General features: G+C 44.5%; 1 protein-coding gene across 3 annotated transcripts in view; it reads left to right on the forward strand.

The window, feature by feature from the left end:
* The window catches only part of GNAO1 (G protein subunit alpha o1), a 170822-nt gene that overhangs the window by 69467 nt on the left and 86683 nt on the right, over positions 1 to 14672 (forward strand). The gene's annotated exons all lie outside the window — the stretch shown is intronic.

Below are 14672 nucleotides of genomic sequence, written 5' to 3' on the forward strand. Positions count from 1 at the left end.
GACTTGGCCACAAGCCATGTTGCAGGTGGGATGACATCTGGGTTCTCTCCTTTTGTCAAGGGAGTCCGCTGGCAAATTTTGTTGCTGATCAGGGCATTCTGTTTTTCCATAACATCTTTTACTGCCTTTCAGAGCAATCCTTTGCCCCGTTCTTCCAGTTGAAATCAGTGTAATTGGACTAGAGCAACTCTAGTTACGATTGCCCTGTGAGGGGTCTTATGTAATTACCCTTGTCCCAGAGAAAAACGGAGCAGCTGTTTCCCAACAATAGTGTGTTAATTCCTCCATGTCTCTGCAAATCTTGGTGCTTTACCTGTTTAAGAAGTGGAGGCCCAGACCTTTTCCTGGTCACCACCTTGGACTCTGTACAGCTACACACCATGAATGGTATGTACCTGTGCCCTTGGTCCTTGACAAATGGGTTAGCCTTTTTGTTGTGCTTCCAGTGTTTTAGAGTGGCATCTGGCTATAATCCTTACAACAGCTCTTTAAGGTAGATCCACATTATAAAATGATCTCTGGCGGATTCTGCATGGGCCAGAAACAGCAGAGTGAAAACGGTGTGAAAACAGTGGCAGATTCCACATGGACCAAAAACAGTGGTGTGAAAATGGTGTAAAAGTGTTTAGAATGGTGTAAAAGGGTTTGCACCATTTTCACACCGTTTTCACACCGCTGTTTTTGGCCCATGCGGAATCAGGTGATGTAAACTTTTTTACACCGTTTTAAACCATTTCACACCGTTTTCACACTGCTGTTTTTAGCCCATGCGGAATCCGCCTCTGTGTTGCAGCTATGGTCTCTGAGATGCATCCTTCAGGTCAGCTAGGTTGCATTCCTGGCTAAGGTGAGATTTGAAGTGGGAGGTATCAGATCCCGGTCGATTCCCTGTGCCTCTTTAATTGCACCATCTCCTTTAACAGAACCAAAGGAGAATTTGCTGAAATTCCAAACATTAGTGCACAGGCAACTCTGCAAGGAACCTGAGCCAGCACAGTTCATCATTTGTTCTGGCGAGCCTAGACATCTTTTCAATATTTCTGACTCAGTTGTCTGATGACTCCCCCAGCAGATGTTCCCCTTAATTACTGGAGGTTATTCTCCAGAGGGAACTTGTTCCTGGAGAACCTAACCAATTATCTTCCTCTTGCCAGTTGTTTCTGTACAGCGGTTGTACATTGTTTTATGTCTGTAGCATTGGAGCTCTGTGACAGCCGGCCAATCTCACAACTAAGGCTTGGTTCATACATGCACGGAGACAACTCAGCTCCTGGCGAGAACTCATGATTGAATGTTATAAACTGACTCTGCCAAAAAGCATTATGTTGGAGCCAAGCATAGACGTTTCATGTATGACATTACACCTCTGTTGCAATGACACTGACATGCTTTGTTTGATACTTGCAGCTATTCAGTGGGTTGAGTGAATATGGAAACCAGTTCAGAAAGGAAAGGCCCCTTCTGCACATTCAGAATAATGCACTTTCAATCCACATTCACAATTGTTTGCAAGTGGATTTTGCTATCCCGCACAGTTGCGAAGTGCATTGAAAGTGGATTGAAAGTGCATTATTCTGCGTGTGCAGAAGGGGTCGAATAGTTGTAGATGTACTTTGGGAATGGTATCTTAAACAGTCTGTAAAGGCATCAGGCAATTTTATCCATCTTTGCTAGAAGCGTTGCTACTTAACTATGCCCTCTTAGTAGCAAGGACGTTTGGGGATTTTGCATAAAATGCCAATATGGCAGTGACTTAGGGTTTTTTTGTGTGATGTTGAGGTGCACAATAGTCTACTCAGAAACAAGAAGACCAACAGATCTATAGAAACATAAGTTAGCAGCATTTCTGTACCTTTAACAAAAGTCTGTAAACCAGATAGATGACATCTGGCATTCTTAGGTGAAACATAATGTATCATTAGGAGAGGATATATTGATGTATGGAAAATATAAGGAAAGGATACGTTCCAAAATGGAGTGTTGATTTGTGGGAATATACCACATTTTATTATATAAAAATAAACAAGAATTTGGTGTACATTCTTAAAGAAAAGAAATGTACTTGAGATTCAAAACAGGGGTTTGGAAAGACTTTTCAGGAGCCTACTGGAGATACAGAAAGATGGCGGGCAACCCTTTCGGGGACCTCGGGTATTTTGTCTAGTTTCTTCTTTTGGTGTAAAGGCACTCACGTTTGGAGCACAGGAGGGTACAGCATCTGCTTGGAATGGAGAAGGTGTTCAGTTCAGTCTCCTGTTCTGGCCAACCAAAGGATCTGGTAGTAGAAGATCTCTGCCTAAGTTATTGGAGAGCTACGGCCAGTGATGGCAAATCTTTTGGGCTCGGCATGTCAAAAATTTGTAAAATGCCTAATTCGCCTCTGGGGACATGGCTCTCTCTCACACACAGAAATCCCTGAACAAAATTGAAACAATTGTTAACATATTCATTTTTAAAAAAATACAATCATGAGTGCTGCTATGTATTCTTTAAAGAATTGTCAAATAATTACAAAAATGACTCAGGCTCAAACAAGGAAGAATAATTGTTGTCAGGTAAATGCTGGCATGTCACCCAAACCGTAGTGGCTTGTCACCTGTGAAATGCATGTCATAGGTTCGCCATCGCTGGACTAGACCATACTGATTGTGATGGACAAGCAGTCTGATTCCATAGAGAGCAGCTTCACAGCATGGGCGATCTGCCCAGGCACAAGAAGAAGCCGAGGAGAAATGCGTGGGTGAAAAAACAAGAGAGAATGGCAGAGAGGAAGGAGATAGACAGTGCCTGCTTATTCCCTTTCCATCTTGCTTGCTTTTCTCCTTTTAGTGAGCAATTTCCAATAGGGCCCTTATGCTCACAGTCCGACCATTGGGCCAGGCCAAGCGCATCACCGTTGACGTACGAGTTGCAAGTTATCCTGAACAAGGTGGGGGCATAATTAGAGGAGCAGATAGCCCCAACAGGCAGGCAGGCAGATGTGTTTGTTCTGAATTCCCATTGCCATTTCAGTAAGATTAGCAAGCATGAAATCCAATTCAAGACGTGTGCTGAGGCATAAAAGGGGGATGGGATCCACACATCCTCAAATGCAAATAGGTCAGGAGAAAAGTTCCTTTGGCATTCGTTGTCATCATCAAATGGATTATTGTAGCTCTTTAGTGAAACCTGAGCTCTAAGGCTAGGCCCCAATTTTTTTTTCCAAGGAAACGAGAGAGCATGCAGGTCTTTAGAGATGAGGATGTACAGTCAGAAAATTGATTTTCAGCTATTTCTAAATGGAAATTGAGCATGCTGGGTAATTCTTTTGGATTGCTGTCATGCTCATTGTGGTCCACATATGTCAGTTCCAGAACTAAATGCATAATAGACAATTCAGAAGGCAGTATTGTTGTTCTGTGTAACGTCAGGGGTGCTGCTGTGTCAGTCATGACTCCTTCAACTTTTTTATTCATGATTCAGAATCTTTTGCTCATAATGGGGTGTTCACTGTTGACCCTCTGGCAAACTGTTTATTCTGTGCCTCTGCAATTCCCTTTTAATATATTGTCAATGGCCTGTGATTGGTTGTTTATTTTAAAGATTGACATCCAAACTTTCCATCGTTTAGTTCAAGGCAGAATACAAATAGTTCAACAACAGGGCTGGGAAATTTATATGCAGATCATCTGATCTTTTACTAGGAAGCAGACTTGCATTGTTGAAGGGCCAGTTCAGAGGGCCAGTATCCATTGGTACTGCCCTCCAGCAGTAGCCATTAGTGCCAGCTCGATTCTTCCCATAGATTTGCGGCATGATAGCAGTTAGCCTTAGTCAAAAACAAAGACACATTTCCATGTACCCAGTTGTGACTTTTCCATGTATATTTGCCACACGTATCAATTGTTGCAAACATTAATGCACAAATATTACTGGCTAGTAACCATAGTGGCTGTTATGATGGCTGTCCCCACTTACCTTTTTCTGCCGGCTGAAAACAGCTTTCTGCCGGGTGAAAATGAGCCAGGCTGGTGAGACAGGCCCAGGCCTGCTGAGGCAGGGTAGGGCAAGGGAGAAGGGGTTTGGGTTGGGGTGATTTTCCACCCCCACCAGCACACCCGGTGCATGGCACACCCACCTGTCCCCTTACAGCTACGCCTCTGCATCCTGCTTGCGGGCTTCCCAGAGACATCAGATTGGCCACTGGGGGGCCAGGATTCTGGGCAGGATGAGCCTTTGGTTTGATCCAGCAGGGTTTTTCTTAAGTTCATTGTCTGTCTCCTCAAGGTTGAGGTCCAGGAGTCAAGTTGCTGGGGCTGGAGCCAACAGCACTAGAACTGAGACGTTCCCACAAAGGCTAAGGGTGGACTGAGATTTTAAAATACTCTTGTAAAGAGAAGGAAATTTAAGCTCTTTCCCTCCAAGAAAAAGCTAGTGGTTCTTAAAGTGCTATTATGGTTATGGCAATGAGTAATTGGACAGGGTTGGGGTAGTTCTTGACTCCATGGGGCTTGAGAAGTCAATTGGGGAGTAGGCTCGGAGGTGGCAGGTTCAAGGTCCAAGGCTGCATCAGAAGACAGAGCTGTAGCGCTGGATGAGAGAGTTGACTTAAGCTGTTGGGGCCTCTCCAAATACCATCGACCATTTATGCTGATCTGTCTAAACACTATTTCAATGGCAGAATTGCTCAGACAGTACTGAAAGACCTCTTTCTGTGACAGATTTTGTACTTGTGATTCAGAGAATACTGGGTACTTTCCTACACTGTTTAGTGGACTGCCCAAAATTTAATAAATACCGTATTTTGTTCCTGTCTCCCCTCTTAAAGGATCCAGCCCAGATAAAATTTCAGATCTTTTCTGAAGGAAGAAATTATCAAACTACACTGGCTGTTACAAAATTCTTTCTATATGTAATTAAGTTTAACAAATAGACCAGATTGAGTTACAGTTGTTCGGCCAAATTTGTAGGGGAGATGGGGCTGTAATGGAGATTGTTATATACAAATATATCCAATTAGGTTAACATTCAGTTTACATTTGTATACATTACCAATGTTAATATTCAATTATCATGCACAATAGCTAAAAATAAAATAAACTATGAGTTGCTATGTGAAGGAAGGGAATGGCAAACCACCTCTGCTTGTCTCTTGCCTAGAATGCCTTGTGGGTAGGATTGTTGTGTGTTGGCTGCATCTCAAAGTCATGTTCTTCTTCATGTCGTTGGACTTTTCAGTGCATCATGGAACTGTGTTCTGACTGGGACTTAGAAATTGTTGGCAGGGGAGGGAAGGAGAGAACTCCTTCTCCGCCCACTGCCATTTCCCAAGCCCCTGAGGGGGTTGTGAATTGAAAATTTTCAAGTTCGGGGTTTTTCACCTGAAAATTGTCAGTAACAGCCGAATAAAGCCAATGGTATTAGCTTTATTCGACTTTACTGAAAATGTCCAGGTTAAAAAGAACCCACAGAGCACGAGATCTACCAGACCATGGCCACACAGCCTGGAAAACCCACCACAACCAGCTGAATCCGGCCGTGAAAGCCTTTGACAATACAAGATATGGTGTTCACTCCTAGTTGATTGCACTGATTTGCGTTGTATGATGCCACTCTAGTCTCAGCGAGAAAGGTGGCCTATAAAATAATAACTGAATGAATATTGCCTTCATTGGCTAGTATTTCAAAAAACATTTGTGCAGAGGTGGGATCCAGCAGGTTCTCACAGGTTCCCGAGAGTAGGTTACTAATTATTTGTGTGTGCTGAGAGGGGGTTACTAATTGGTGATTTTGCCACGTGATTTTTGCCTTAGTTACGCCCCTCCTCTCAGCAGTAGCGTGCAGAGCTTGTAGCAGTCTAGCAGGAGGTGCACCAGCATGCATGGCAGCCTGCGCCTGCGTGCATTCATTTCCCGCCCAAGGACCGGCGCAGCAGCTGTGTCCTTTGCCACAGCCCCGCCCAGGAATGCATGGTCACGCCCCTGTCATGCCCCGCCCAGCCCCATTGGCGCTACGCCACAGTTTGAATCCCACCACCATGGGAACCTGTTACTAAAATTTTTGGATCCCACCACTGCATTTGTGTGATTTTTAGTCAGGCGACAGGGTAGGGATTGTCAGAAATAGGGGAGGACCTGACTGGTACACCCTTCAGACTATGTGAAGTACATTTCATAACCACAGCAATTCCGTGAGTGATATCTTAACAAAGATTTCACTTTAATAAAAACGAGACCTTGTTAAAAATCAAAGCAAAAATGTAATGAATATCATTAGAAGATAAGTGACTAGTCCCTAATTGCTTGTCAGTCACTCCTGTGCAATTGCTGCCATTGGACTAAAACATTGGAGGAGGGACTACGCTGATTACTTTTTCTGCAACTGGGTAGAAAAATTCCCTGCATCTTTTCCTCCCTTTTATCGCTACAAGTAAAAGGGCCAGAGAGTTTACTTTTAAAAAGAGAGAGAGAGAAAACCGCGAGAAAATGAGAGAGAACTGGACATTTATAGAAAGGGCTTGGAATCTGTCAGAAGCCGCCAGGCTCTCGCCATTCCCATGGTAACAACTTCAGGAGGAAAGGAGTGAGTGTAAACACTTCCCCTTCCTCATAAGGGCTGGCTCCTTGTGTACACCCGATAAATAATGCACAAGCCTTTCCACCTCAAGCTACATAAATATGCACAATGACACTCTTTTTAAAAAAATGTAAGTTGTTGACCAAACACTGGAGCAGCTGCTGTATGATCTGTGGATACATATTCAGATGCGCTGTCCAAGAGACCTTTGACTCCTCCAAGGGCCTCTAAGCAGACTGTTTAAACAAATCTTTTTAAAGCTCCAAAAGTACAGCAGAATCGTCACCCAAAAGGTCATGATTGCCCACAGATGGGTATGGGGGAAGGAAGAAAAAGCATGGGGGGTGCTTTATTTATTTCCCTGTATGTGGAGTGGGGGGAAGGTGTTAGGGAGGAAGAAGTATTTTGAAATATGGCTGAGGTTACCTTGGTTGAGGACAAGTAAGGACAAATGTGTGGGTCCTAAACAGAGCGCAGTGTTGTAGGTAGCCTTGCCATTTGTCTGCCCATAATGAATAAACCCTGCCCTCAGTTCCTAGGATTACGATTATGATTCCTAGGAGTTCCTAGGAGGTTATGATTATTGCAAGGTTTGTTGTTTTGCAATGTTTTATCAATATGCACATGCATATTTCAACTGTATGGAGGAAAAGGCAGTGGTGGGATCCAAAAATTTTAATAACAGGCTCCGATGATCGTGGGATTCAAACAGTGGCGCCGCCGCACACACGCACCTCCAGTCCCTATTGGGCAGGGAGGTTGCTTTAGTAACCCCTTCTCGGCACTCAGAAAAAATTAGTAACCACTTCTAGAGAAGTGGTGAGAATTGGTTGGATCTGGGAAAAGGTATAAAAGAAGTGAGTGGATTGAAAAATGCAGCCTCTGGATATGCGGCCACATTGTACAAAATTCAGAAATTTTTAAAATGAAAGATTAGAGGCTGCCAAATTATTTGGTTTCTCTATGGAAACTAGACAGGTTGTGCTAAGATTGTGCATGTACAGTTCTGTATGACCGTTCAGAGATTTGAATTAAAGCCAGTGCCCATCCTTCCTTGTGTTGGCATCCCTGCTTTTTCAAGTTGGGTTTATTATGTTTCCTTTCTTTGCCAGAGCAGCATTGCCTGTCACGTTCCTAAGCACTGAGGACACTGAAAACGAATACTACAACTCTACAGAATCCAAATGGCAGACAAAATGATCCTACTTCTTTTGCTAGTTACTTTCACAAACAGTCTTGTTGCTAGAATCAAGCAAGATTTTAAATATCAAGGTTGGAGGGCAGAGAGGGCAGAGCTACACAATCTGTGGCGTAGCCAGCGTGGTGTAGTGGTTAAGAGCAGGTGGATGCGGGTTGATTCCCCACTCCTCCACCTGAGTGGCAGAGGCTTATCTGGTGAACCAGATGTGTTTCCGCACGCCTGCATTCCTGCTGGGTGACCTTAAGCTAGTCACAGTTCTTCAGAACTTTCTCAGCCCCACCTACCTGACAAGGTGTCTGTTGTGGGGAGAGAAAGGGAAAGAAACTTGTAAGCCATCTTGAGTCTCCTTACAGGACAGAAAGGTGGGGTATAAATCTAAACTACTACTCTTCTTCTTCTTCTTCTTCTTCTTCTCCTCCTCCTCCTCCTCCTCCTCCTCCTCCTCCTCCTCCTCCTCCTCCTCCTCCTTCTTCTTCTTCTTCTGTCCAATGAACTTCTACAATCCTTTGGTGGCAAATGTTTTAAAGAGGATGTTAGGGACATGATGATGAGGACAGCCATCCAGCTGTTCTGTCAGCTACCAGGTGCACAGTAAATACCAAAATCAATCATGTTTAATGCACAGTGGATTATCTACACAGCCAGCTAGAGCTTTGGTATTAATTGATGAGAGACAAACCTTCTGGGCCAGCCAATCAAACGGTAGCTTTGCAAAACTCTGCTAGCTCACTGAGGCCACTTGCTTAGCCAAAAGCAGGCCTTCTGTGTGTCTGCCGCTATTCTGCGGAGGTAGGAAATAACACAGAATGTGCTGCTGGGGGCAGAATTCATCTTCTCGAGAATCTGAGCCGTCATTTTCTTTCTTTACCTTTGCAGGTTTCTAGTCCCCTTAGTTGTGAAGATATGCTTGGGCAATGCCTGCAGAAATCTCAGAGTCTAGAGAAGAGATTAATGTAGTCGATTGATTTAAAATAGATGACTGCAAGGTAGGATACTTATATCATTCATAGCTTCTGGCCCCCACTCTGACAAAGTAATACAAACCGAGAAATAAATTGTGCATATTAAGGGAAATTCTGGAACTGGATTTCCATAACGGATTAATGCAGGGGATCTCCATGACCCTGTGGACACCTCTGGAATTCTGACACAGCATGGTGGGTGAAGCCAGGCACAAAATGATGGCCATACCATACCTGGTGAGCCAGTGTGGTGTAGTGGTTAAGAGCAGGTGGATTCTAATCTGGAGAACCAGGTTTGATTCCCCACTCCTCCACCTGAGTGGCGGAGGCTTATCTGGTGAACCAGATATGCTTCTGCACTTCTACATTCCTGCTGGGTAACACACAGTCACAGTTCTTCAGTTCTCTCTGAACTCACAGTTCTTCAGAACTCTCTGAGTCCCACCTACCTCCCAAGGTGTCTGTTGTGGGGAGAGGAAGAGAAAGGAGCTTGTAAGCCACCTTGGGACTCAGCTGGTTCGGAACTAAGCAAACAATTAGCTACCAGTTCTCCTGAACTGGTGCAAACTGGCTGAATCCCACAACTGTTTGTAGCCTTTGGGGATATGGTTAAAGTGGGCTGAATCCCACCACTGTTTGGCTGTGGGCTGGATCCCACCACTGAATCCCACCACTGCAAACTGGCTGAATCCCACCACTGTTTGTAGCCTTTGGGGATATGGTTAAAGTGGGCACTAGATGCATAGCAGATCAGCCTTTGCAAACCCATTCGGTTTATATTCTCAGCACATTAATTTGGTTTTGGGAACCATAGTGTTTTAAAGGACAAAGCACATATTAATTCAATAGAATAAGTGGTAAAAGTTGCAATGACTGTGTAGCAGTAGCTAAGTAATTGAGAAAAGGCAAATCTGCTTCACTTTTATACCATCTATATTGGAGAAAAACTCTGAGATGCAGCACATAACTCAACCAGGAGGCAAGGACTGCAAGCACCCAAGCTAGAAAGCAAATGCAGTGTTGGGCTGGATTACTTTGGGTCCTTTGTTCAGCGCTAAAATTTCCTGGGTGAACTGTGTAATTTACCTGTTGTTGTGTTTCAGAAAAAAAAATCCTGCAGGGTTATCATGAGATCGGAGTGTAGGACGACTAAGCTGAGCCAGAGCATTTTGGTGGGCAAAGTGGTGGAAAGGGCTGTCAAGTTGATGATGATCGTCTCAGCCAGTTTATGATGACTCCATGGGTTTCCAAGGCAGAAGACGTTCAGAAGTTGGCCAGTGCCTGCCTCCATGTAGCAACCCTGGGCTTCCCATCTAAGTATTAAACAGAGTCAACCCTGCTTACCTTCCAAGATCTGACATCCAGGTCAAGGCAATACAAACATAATAGACAATAATAAAAGCCTGAAGAGTTGGAAGCAGCCCCAGGGTGCACGGTGGTGAGCTGCAGTCCAAGCTCTGCTCACAACCTGAGTTCAATCCCAATGGATGTCAAGTTGAGGTTTCTGGCTCAAGACTGACTCAGCCTTCCATCTTTCTGAGGTCAGTAAAATGAGTACCCAGTTTGCTGCGGTAAAGTGTAGACAGTTCCCCTTGCTTGACTACTCCAGGTGCCCTATGGGAGGTCAATATTCAAACATGAACTCAAGATGGGAGGAGCCAGTCACTGTTTGCAAAAGCTCCATATTTTCTACTTTGTAACTGCTGTGATTATTCAGAATGGATAAACACTTCTGTGTTTGCAGACACAAGGAAACAGAATTTATGCTATGAAGAATGGTGAAGAGTAGGGAGAAGAATAATTATTTGGATTTATACCCCACTTGTCTCTCCTGGAAGGAGTCTCAAAGCAGCTTACCCATCCTTCCCTTCCTCTTCCCCGCAACAGTCACCTTGTGGGGTAGGTGGGGCTCAGAGAGTTCTGAGAGAACTGTGACTGGCCCAAGGTCACCCAGCAGGCTTTATGTGTAGGAGCAGGGAACCAAATCTAGTTCACTAGACAAGAGTCTGCCACTCATGTGGAGAAGTAGGGAATCAAACCTAGTTCTCCAGATTAGAGTCCACCTGCTCTTAACCACTACACTACACTACACTACACTACACTACACTACACTACACTACACTACACTACACTACACTACACTACACTGGAGAGCCAGCGTCAGATGGAAATATCCTGTGAAAGTAAATAGGGGCTGCTCCATAAAATTATTGAGGAAAGCTTTCTGACAACAACCCTGAAGAGCAAGCAGACTCAGTGTTTCCTTGTACGATATGCCTTCTGTAGCACTGAGCGATTCCAATGGGGTTCCGCAACAGGAGCTAAATTCACAATTGAATTTATACGGTGCTCCAAATAGAAACAAGAAGCATTGGTCTTGAGAACCTTTCCTTCTATACTGAAAGAATGGTAAACTGTTTAATGGAACCTGGAAAATATTGTGCAATTTGTGTGTGTGTGTGTGTGTGTGCGCGCGCGCGCTCCTCTCTTTCTCTCCTAACAAGCATAATCGGAGTGCCTATCGTTGTGGTGTTTTTAAAGTCTGTTCTGCATCCTGGGCATGTCACTCATGTTGTCATGGCAGCCTTTTTAATCCCCACTTAAAAGTAATCATTTAAGCCTGCTTCCTTGATTCACTTTGAATATGGAGCTGCACGTTGTTTGGGTACGAATACAGAATGGAGCACTTGCTGTCAGCCCAGTTGGCTGATGCTAAACCAGAGTCGGGAAGGATGACACAGGTCTTCTTTTATGACCGCTGATGCCGAAGCCTGACCAACCATTTGGAGTAGACAGCAACTGGAGTTGCAAACTGTGGATTGGGAAATTCCTGGAGGTTTGGGAAAAGAAGAGGAGGAGCAGGAAGAGTTTGGATTTATATCCCATCTTTCTGTCCTGTAAGGAGACTCAGGGTGGCTTACAAGCTCCTTTCCCTTCCTCTCCCCACAATCGACATCTTGGGAGGTAGGTGGGGCTGAGAGAGTTCTGAGAGAACTGCTACTAGCCCAAGGTCACCCAGCAGGAATGTAGGAGTGCGGAAACACTGGGGAGGGTGGGTTTGGGGAAGGGAGCGATCACTTGCCATTCTCACATCTCCAGGCCCTTCCTGGAGGTAGGCAGCCCTAGTTGTGGCTCATGTTACTTTTTGGAAGGTGGTGCCATTTGAGTTTGCCACTGTCAGGCTCAGGTAGCCTTGACCAGCCAGGTCACTCCAGCTTGGGCCTGGTCCCTGAGAATTTAGGCACGATGGATATGGGAACCCATCATCATCCCTCCTTCAGGCCAGCAAGCCTTCTCCATTCCTCCTTTCTGAGACCCACATCTTTGTGTCAAACATGACTTGCCGCTTGCTTTATCCTTCCCCTTCTCAGCTCTTCCAGCCTCCCCTCATGTAGCTCCTCTCTGAGTCAGTCAGCTGCCGAAACGGTTCTTCCCCACGTGGTTCTGCCTACACAATAGAGCTCCTCAGCTGGGAAGCTGACTGTGCAGAGACCTCCTTCCTTCAAACTGTGCAGAGGGTCTCCTTCCTTCAAACATCTCAACAGGCAAGCAAAATGGCCTGCGCTACTCATCCTTCTCTGCTCTCCGAGGAAAGCAACAGGAGCAAAACAGAAGCAGCAGGAATAGCTGCGTGCTTGCAAGAAGGGGTCGTCATCTCACCGCTGACTTTTTTTTTCCTAATTGATATCTGCTAGAGTTTGTCCAGGTAGTTAAATCTCAAATTGACGTCTTTCTTGCTGCTTTTCAGATAAACAACAGATTTTTTTAAAAGACCAAGTGGTATGATTCAGGCAAGAGGTATTCCCTACTGCTTTCATTCACCCAGTGTTTTCCCTTCTTTCTGGGACAACAGGGGAAAGTATACTGCAGAACTCTGCCTGTCTGTCTGCCATATCTATCATCTGTCTATCTTATTTTATCTAATACAGCTGCCTACCTATCTTATCTGTCTTCTGTAACATCTATCTACTTTATATGTCTCATCTATCTTAAATATCTACCTGCCTTATGTATCTTTTCTGTCTTATCTATCTATAGATATTGGTCTCATCTGCCTTAGCTAATTTATCTGCATTTTTCTTATCTAATCTATCTATCTATCTATCTATCTTATTTTATGTCTGACTACCTTGTCTGTCAAGTTTAAATACTGCTCTTTCTCAGAGCTTAGGGCAGTACGTATCACTTTTCCTTCCTGCACATCATCTTCCAACAACCCTGCAAGGTAGGTTAGACTGAAAGATCAACCATCCCAATGGCCAAAGATATATAATCTCCCCCATCTGTAGGCATAATTATAGACAGGAGACTGTCAAGATTCTAAGCAGTCAGTTCCCTGTTGTTATGCACAGTGAGGCTCTAAGCCCTTCAGGTCCAGAGGAGGTAGCAAGCACATTGCCCCTTCCTTCTCTGGATGCCACAGAGCCATTTTTTTAAATCAATTCAGCATCAGCAAGGACCCTTGGATTCTGGGTACTTGGTGCCCACTTATCATGGCTTATGTATATTGATCCTCTCTGTGTTCCGCCATCAACAGGAACAGTTGGAGCCCTCCGCCCCCACCCCTTTCTGAATCTGCAGTGAGCTTAGCCCAACACATCTGCATAATCGAGGGATGGAACAGTCCAGATGGCCTCATTTGAAATTATTGTTTTAATTTTCATTTGCAGGGAATGAGATGTTTCAAGGGATTACTAATGGGAAGGCGGTCATGTGACCATCAGCTGCTGAACTCCATATTCAGTGTTTTTCTTCGTGTCTGATGCATTGCCCTTTGAGAAAAAAGGAACCATGTGTGTTTTTTTTCCCTCCCCATTTCCAAAAATCAGTCAACCTAGTTCCTTACCAACTGCATACTCGTGCAAGAAAATGCAAAAGAGTGAAGGGGGGGGGATGCTACTCTCCTGGGGGCTAAATTTTCACTTTCTACCACTCTGACAATAGGAACAACAGCTGTTGCTCTCTGTTTAGTACCATTCTTTCCCTTCCCTGGTTTATTCCGTCCGTATATTACTAGATGCTGCTGTCTGTTTTGTGTAGTACAGAAGCAGCTGTTTCTCCTCTTTTCTACCACTAGATGGCCTTAATATGAAGTGACATCATCTGATGCTTTGGGTCATGTGATCCAAGGATGGGGCAGAGGGGCGTCCAACAAGAATCTGGGCATGAAACGATGACTGTTATGGTGACGTTATTCCCACAGCTAGAGGCTTCCACGGTGCCCATGGAGTGGAACAACTAGAAGCATCAAGAGAAGCACGACAGAAGCTACTATCAGGGTATTTTTCTCCTGGCATTTCGTCTGCATCTGTGGCTGGCATCTTCTGGAAGATGCCAGCCATGGATGCATGCTGGCGAAACGTCAGGAGAAAATGCTACTGGAACATAGCCATAAAACCTGGAAAACCCACAACATTCTAGGGATTCCAGCTGTGACAGCCTTCGACAATACTTCCCCCACAGCTTCACGTGCATTCCATGCCAGGATGTCAAGGAAAGAGCTTTCTCACTGACTTCCTAGCTTTCTGTATGCATGGAGCTTTTCTGTTTTTTCATCAGAGGGTATTTTCACCAGCAGCCTAAACTGTTCTAGGATTTTGCTGATGTTATAAGGAGGGGCTTAATTCTCTCTGTTTTGCATTCATTGCAAGATTTCTTATGGCTAGGAAACAAACAACCCCTTTTTAGATATTCAACTGCTGCCAGGTATACAAAACAGCTTCCACTTTGGGAGCAAAGGAGGTTGGGAGATATTTCGAATAACTAAACCAAACGCTAGAACAATGTAGCTATAGATAAAGGAGTGAGCAGGTAGCTGTAGCCCCAGAGTTCTATTTTTGTTTATCTCCCCTGCTCATTACATGCTCTTCCAGTCGGCATTCAAATAAGCTTGGGGAGGTTTGGTTTTGTTCTTGTCCCAAAATGGATTGGTAAAGATCTGTATGTAGTAAGTT

This window comes from Sphaerodactylus townsendi, linkage group LG14, assembly GCF_021028975.2.
Source record: "Sphaerodactylus townsendi isolate TG3544 linkage group LG14, MPM_Stown_v2.3, whole genome shotgun sequence".
Classification (NCBI taxonomy): domain Eukaryota; kingdom Metazoa; phylum Chordata; class Lepidosauria; order Squamata; family Sphaerodactylidae; genus Sphaerodactylus; species Sphaerodactylus townsendi.